The sequence below is a fragment of the Bos mutus genome, chromosome 23 (genome assembly GCF_027580195.1).
Source record: "Bos mutus isolate GX-2022 chromosome 23, NWIPB_WYAK_1.1, whole genome shotgun sequence".
NCBI classification, from domain to species: Eukaryota; Metazoa; Chordata; class Mammalia; order Artiodactyla; family Bovidae; genus Bos; species Bos mutus.
In genome coordinates this window covers 27,209,991-27,217,579 of record NC_091639.1, presented here as the reverse complement: position 1 = coordinate 27,217,579, position 7,589 = coordinate 27,209,991, and the positions used below count along the sequence as shown (strand labels likewise).

The following is a 7,589-nucleotide window of genomic DNA, read 5'->3' as shown; positions in this document are numbered from 1 at the left end:
AGTTCCAATAAGCCCAACCTCTTCACACAGACGAACTACAAACACAGATACAAATACACGCAACACTATCACTGTTTGCAAGCACCTTTGCTTTATTCGGAGAAGGAAATGGCAACCCACACCTGTACTCTTGCCTGGAAAATTCCATGGACTGAGGAGCCTGGTAGGCTACAGTCCACGGGGTCGCAAAGAGTTGGACACGACTGAGCGACTTCACTTTCACTTTTCTTTTGCTTTATTCACAAAAGTATTTTTGTGACAATAATTTTTTCAAAGTGCCTATCTGGTCACAGTAAGGCAGAAGGATGCTTTGGTCATTATTTTGATAGCATGTGTTTTTTTTTTTTTTTCTAATTTTATTTTATTTTTAAACTTTACATAATTGTATTAGTTTTGCCAAATATCAAAATGAATCCGCCACAGGTATACATGTGTTCCCCATCCCGAACCCTCCTCCCTCCTCCCTCCCCATACCATCCCTCTGGGCCGTCCAGTGCACCAGCCCCAAGCATCCAGCATCGTGCATCGAACCTGGACTGGCAACTCGTTTCCTACATGATATTTTACATGTTTCAATGCCATTCTCCCAAATCTTCCCACCCTCTCCCTCTCCCACAGAGTCCATAAGACTGTTCTATACATCAGTGTCTCTTTTGCTGTCTCGTACACAGGGTTATTGTTACCATCTTTCTAAATTCCATATATATGCGTTAGTATACTGTATTTATGTTTTTCCTTCTGGCTTACTTCACTCTGTAAAATAGGCTCCAGTTTCATCCACCTCATTAGAACTGATTCAAATGTATTCTTTTTAATGGCTGAGTAATACTCCATTGTGTATATGTACCACAGCTTTCTTATCCATTCATCTGCTGATGGGCATCTAGGTTGCTTCCATGTCCTGGCTATTATAAACAGTGCTGCGATGAACATTGGGGTACATGTGTCTCTTTCCCTTCTGGTTTCCTCAGTGTGTATGCCTAGCAGTGGGATTGCTGGATCATAAGGCAGTTCTATTTCCAGTTTTTTTAAGGAATCTCCACACTGTTCTCCATAGTGGCTGTACTAGGTTGCATTCCCACCAACAGTGTAAGAGGGTTCCCTTTTCTCCACACCCTCTCCAGCATTTATTATTTGTAGACTTTTGGATCGCAGCCATTCTGACTGGTGTGAAATGGTACCTCATAGTGGTTTTGATTTGCATTTCTCTGATAATGAGTGATGTTGAGCATCTTTTCATGTGTTTGTTAGCCATCTGTATGTCTTCTTTGGAGAAATGTCTATTTAGTTCTTTGGCCCATTTTTTGATTGGGTCGTTTATTTTTCTGGAGTTGAGCTGTAGGAGTTGCTTGTATATTTTTGAGATTAGTTGTTTGTCGGTTGCTTCATTTGCTATTATTTTCTCCCATTCTGAAGGCTGTCTTTTCACCTTGCTAATAGTTTCCTTTGATGTGCAGAAGCTTTTAAGGTTAATTAGGTCCCATTTGTTTATTTTTGCTTTTATTTCCAATATTCTGGGAGGTGGGTCATAGAGGATCCTTTGATAGCATGTGTTTTTAAAGCAAACAAGATCTACCTACATATTTCTTTTTTACTCTGTAGTCATGAGTAAAAAAGATCTGATGTCCCTGATACAGGCTTGCTCTGTGATTTGCTGTGGTCTGACCCAGAGAAGGATGTGCAAGGGTGGGGAGAAAATGATCGTGGTGTTTCCTTCACTTTTGGGGCTGATGTAGTCAGTAAATTTCTGAATCCTCATGATTTAGACTTGATTTGTCAAGCTCATCAGGTATGAAATACAAAACTTTTGGATGTTTTGATATTTATTAACTTCATCCAGGTCTATGCTATTTTTTTTTATTTTGAGAAAACTGAGATCTAAGAAAGCTAATTATTACAAGGAAAACAGAAGAGGTAAATCCTATACCTTGATTTCACAATTAATTACCTAATGATTAGTTAACTCTTTCTTACCCTCTAAGAGGAAAGATTTCAAAGGAATATATTTTTGTAGTTATTGCAATACTAACAAATTTTTCAATGCTTGTCTGCAGCCTTCTATATCAGAAATATTTGATCCCATTTTAATATGATAGTTACATATTATAGATAACAATCAAATGCATTGTGTGGATTTTGATAAGAACAAATCACGCTCTAAAAATACATTTTTAAGATCATTGGGAAGATTTGATTATAGACTGTGTGTTCGATACCAAGGAGTCATTGTTAATTGTTTTAGCTGTGATGAATTGTATTGTTATGTAAGAATGATGTCCATAGTTTTCAAAAATGCATACTCAAGTATGTAGTGGTTAGATGTTTTGTTTTAAAATACATCAGAAAAAGGAGCAGGGAGATATATGAAATAAATATAGAAAAGTCTTGGTAATTATTGAATCAGGGTGGTAAGTAAATATCCAGTCCTGATGCTCTCTAGAACATAACTGATTTGAAATACACTGAAAAACATTTTTTAAAAATCTTTTTTAGCTGCTCTTACATATTTTAAATTTGTAAATATTTAAAGATTCCTTGTTTATTAAGGTAAAATTTATTAAATTACTTATATGCTATATATACTTACATAGGTTTTTTCTGCAGCTTTGTGCCCCGTAAACCTTGACTGCTTCTACCTCTTTATGTGATCCTATGTGATAACACAGATGACAGGCTTCTCATTTTCTGTATATGTTGTATACCACATGCCCTTTTTTCAGTTAAAATTTTCTAGTTCAATTGAATGAAGTCATATCCCCAAATTCTTTGCTTTTGGCAAAGTCATCTTTTAATCAGTGAGCATTGTGTTTGTATAAGATTTCTTGTGTTGTTCGGTCGTTGAGTTGTCTCCAACTCTGTGACCCCGTGGACTGCAGCACACCAGGCTTCTCTGTCCTCCACTATCTCCCAGAGTTTGTTCAGATTTATGTCCATTGAATTGGTGATGCTGTCTAACCATCTCATTCTTTGCTTCTCTCTTCTTTTGTCTTCGATCTTCCCAGCATAAGTCTTTTCCAGTGAGTTAGTTTCTTGCGTCAAATGGCCAAAGTATTAGATGCTGAGCTTCCAAGGCTCAGACGATAAAGTGTCTGTCTACAAAGCAGGAGACCTGGGTTCGAGCCCTGGGTTGGGAAGATCCCCTGGAGAAGGAAATGGCAATCCGCTCCAGTACTATTGCCTGGAAAATCCCATGGACAGAGGAGCCTGGTAGGCTACAGTCTATGAGGTTGCAAAGAGTTGGACACAACTGAGTGACTTCACTTTCACTTTTCAAGGAATATTCAGGGTTGATTCCTTTAGGATTGACTGGTTTGATCTTCCAGTCAAGGGACTCTCAAGAGTCTTCTCTAGTACCACAATTCCAAAGCATCAATTCTGCAGTGCTCAGTCTTCTCTGGAGAAGGAAATGGCAACCCACTCCAGTATTCTTGCCTGGAGAATCCAAGGGATGGAGGAGCCTGATGGGCTGCCGTCTAATGGGGCTGCACAGAGTTGGACACAACTGAAGAGACTTAGCAGCAGCAATATAAAGGCAAAGCAAATGTGAAAATATCTCTTTAGGAAAAAATGCAAGACACAAATATTAGTTGTTGGTCATCAACTTTGGAATGCAGAAATGTAGAAAACTTTCCTTTATGCATTCAAATTTTTTAAATGTTCCAATTATGAAACAAGGCCCAATTTAAATTATTTTAATTGAGATGTGACATCAATATTTGAACAGCTTTATAAGCCAATGGATTTCTTATCTATTAATAGACGCACTTACTATTTTCATTTCTTTTATCCTGATTTGTTTTCTAGGAAACAAATACAATTTGAGTTTTCAGACAGAACCCATATAAAAAGAACTGCATTTGCAGCTGTGCACCTATATGCCCACACTGGTGATCTACAACCTGTGTTCATCTGCTTAGTTCAGTATTTTAAAAATATTTTAAAAAAATTTTTTTTTTTGGCTATGCCTCTTCCAGTAGTCATGAATGGATGTGAGAGTTGGACCATAAAGAAGGCTGAGCACTGAGGAGTTGATGCTTTTGAACTGCGGTGTTAGAGAAGATTCTTGAGAGTCCCTTGGATTGTAAGGAGACCAAATCAGTCAATCCTAAAGGAAATCAACCCTGAATATTCATTGGAATGACTGATGCTGAAGCTGAAGCTCCAATACATTGGCCACCTGAGGTGAAGAGCTGACGTGTTAGAAAAGACCCTGATGCTGGGAAAGACTGAAGGCAAGAGGAGAAGGGGACAACAGAGGACGAGATGATTGGATGGTATCAATGCCTCAATGGACATGAGTTTAAGCAAGCTCTGGGAGATACGAAGGACAGGGAAGCAAGGCGTGCTGCAGTCCATGAGGTCGCAAAGAGTTGGACATGACTGAGTGACTGAACAGCATGGCTTGAGGGTTCTTAGTTCCCCAACCAGGGATCGAACCTGGGCCCACTCCAGTGGAAGCACAGAGTCTTAACCACTGGACAACCAGGGAATTCCCTGGTTCAGTACTTGTACTGTTACTACTTATTCAGCAGTTTGAGCCTTTGTTCCCCTCATTTCCTTGATTGGTAAAAAGCACAAGTGATTGTCAGAAGCTTTCACCAAATTGCTATTAATATCTGATGTTAGGCTCTGCTAGTAAAATATCTTCATTAATTGTGACTATAAATTATTATCAGTAGTAACTATCATAATTTCTATTATCATCTTCCAAACATAGCATTAAACATAATAAACACTTGGAGTAAGGAAATAGTGTCTCCAGGGAAAGAAAGTGTTGACTGCTTTGGTCATCAGCCTTTGTCCTTTCTCCTATGCCAATTTTTACCCACTTATCCCATCAAATTTGCTCTGAGAAAAAAATCTGATAGAATAAAACACAGCAAGACATTGCTCCTATCACCTAATTTATTTTCTCAAAGAAGTTTACAAATTTCCTTGCAATACATAACAGATTTTCTAGAAACTTTGAAATTTGCTTGCATATTGCTTCTATTGGCTTTTTATTGTATCCTATTTTTCAGAAGTCTGACCCAAAAAAATTATGATTAAATAAAAGTGTTTAGGCATTATTCAGAGTTTTGAGTTTTTTTTTTCTTTTTCCAGCTTCACTGTCTTTTTCCACCATGGTTACCCTGATTCCTCTTCATGATGAGGTCCAGGTATAAGAAAAAGGAAACTCCAGACATCGAAGTTAAAGAGGTGGTTACCTCATGTGAATAAGTTCGTGACCTTTGAAGAATAACTGATCTCATTTCTGGACATCTCCCATTGTGGGTGATCATTTTTTGCAGATAATAAAGTTCATAATTTGGCCTCTTTCTGGGATTTGGTATTTGCCAGTGTTAAAAATTGCAACCTATCAACAAGATAGAACCTGTGTTCTACCCTGACTTCTGTCCTAAAATAGCCAACCCACCCTCTACTTGGGCATCTTCTCCCTTTCACTGCAGCTTTTCTCATAGAAAATACCATTCATACGCCACTCAAGAATTGGTAGAGACCTTGGAATGTCAAACTTGAACACTCCACCCTTGGCAATGCAATTACACACTCTTTACTGAGTGGGACTCTCCACTGTTGGTGCTAGACAACTCTAGAGTTATCTTCCGAGTCACAAAATGAGAGAAGGCTAGAGCCCTTCATATCATTATCTCCTAACACATCTTATTCCAAATGGGAACCAACCACGTGTTTGACCATTTTAATGTCTTCTTCTGCCTTTTCTCTTGATTGCTCAATCCTCTGTTTGCGGATTTCAATTAATGCTCTTTCAATTACTTCCTCTTTTTTTCCTAAACTCTGCCTCATGCACCATGAAAGAAAATCTCATCTAGAATCCAAGCTGACACTTGATGTGTTGAAGGGGACTTGAAACCAAATTCTACGCTAAATGTCAGAAAATTAAGACATTTTCTTTTTCCCTTCTCTTTCCATGGAAAGACTTTCTCTTTCCATTCCTGCTGTTATAGTCTGAATCTTACTCCTGAGACAGAGGGGTTGTCTTGACCTGACTATAGATGAGTTACGGAAAAATTACAAAAGAGAAAAACTCGTTAATATTTTGTCAAAATATTAGTTCTTTCAGCACTTATATGTCCTTTTCTGGTGACTAGATAGCATAAGGGTGAGGGAGGTTCTTATTTGAAGGGGAAGGTGAAAATCATTTCCCATTTTTCCAACATCATCTTCCAAAATGAGAAGCATTTGCAAGGTATAGAAATATGACCATCATGTTATATTAAGTAATAAGTTATGTCTCCCATTTCCACATTTAATGGATTCTCAGGAAGACTGAAATATGCCAAGAATAGGAATAAATATTTTCCTTCTCTTATTCATCTATAATTGTGAAATCTTCAAATGGACATTTCCTGAAATTTTCCAACAAATCAAAGTTAAATTGAAAGATAATAATTGTATTATCTCATTGTCTGCTCCTAGAGTATAAGGATATGAATTATTCAATTGACTGGTCACTAAATAGATAGGCAGTTTACTTGATTATTTGGCGAAATTACTGGTATAAATGTATGTTTATAAGGAGAAAGATTAGTGGAGCTAGCTATCTTTTTGCAGTTTTGACTGTCTACATCTATGGCTTCTCTTTCCTCATTCTGCCTGGTTCTTCCAGTCTTTGTTCTGTCTCCTGGGAGTTTTTCTCTCAGCTTTATAGCAACCCAATAAACTTGTGAAAATAAGAGAAAATTGTAACAAGCTTTAGCAATGCCAAAGAACTATACTGAGTAATTTCAGCAAAGACCTCTGAAACTGCAAGATGTGACACTTCGTATAATGAAGTCCCAGAAGCAAACAGAATGGTTAGCTATATATAAACACAGCCATAACCTCTCCTCTTACATGTAAATTACTTTTGGTGTTGAGGAACTCTAGGGTGAACTCATATGGAACACCATGGGTTAGCCTTGAAGACATTAATGAATTCTCTGGTGGTAAAGAACACCTTCAAACTTGTGTGCACTCAACTGAAGGGCAAAGATGATCGCCTTTGTCCATCAACGACTTTCCAAGGTGGCTGCCCAAAGTGCTACTGAGGTATCCACTACCCATGAGCCTTTAAGGCAGTGGCAGTTCCAGACAGTACCAGTCCGAATGAGCTCTGGTACTTTAAACAAAACTCACACACACAAAAATGTAGCCTTAAAAATTATATCTTGGAAAAACACACAGGGCCTCAGTAGGGGAGATGTGAGAGCTGAAATGTGATGGATGCATAGTTTTGTAATAGGACGTATTTCAACAGTACATGGATCTGATATCTACAAGTTTATGTCCCTTGAAACAGAGCCAAATACACAACCAAGTCAAGCAAAACCCAACACTGAACTGGTAGCAAATATATAAGTTCTGTCTCATTCTCCTCATTTGGCTCATCCACGTGAATGTTTCTAAAACAATGCATTAAAATTCCCTCATGGTGTAACAAAGAAAGGATGAAAAAGGCAATCACTTTAGCTCTTCAAACAGCCCCTGTCTTATGTCCCTGGTTTACAGAGGATTCAATAAACTGCATGGGAGAAGACAGTAGCACATCAGGCAGATCTGAGTTTACAACTTTACTCATCAATTTA

At 37.9% G+C, this 7,589-nt stretch overlaps 1 non-coding gene across 1 annotated transcript; it reads right to left on the bottom strand.

Annotated features, from left to right (window-relative positions):
• Nucleotides 1-4,416: 4,416 nt before the first annotated feature.
• Nucleotides 4,417-4,489, bottom strand: TRNAG-UCC (transfer RNA glycine (anticodon UCC)). The gene has a single exon. It is a non-coding gene; the product is annotated as a tRNA-Gly (tRNA).
• Nucleotides 4,490-7,589: the final 3,100 nt, after the last annotated feature.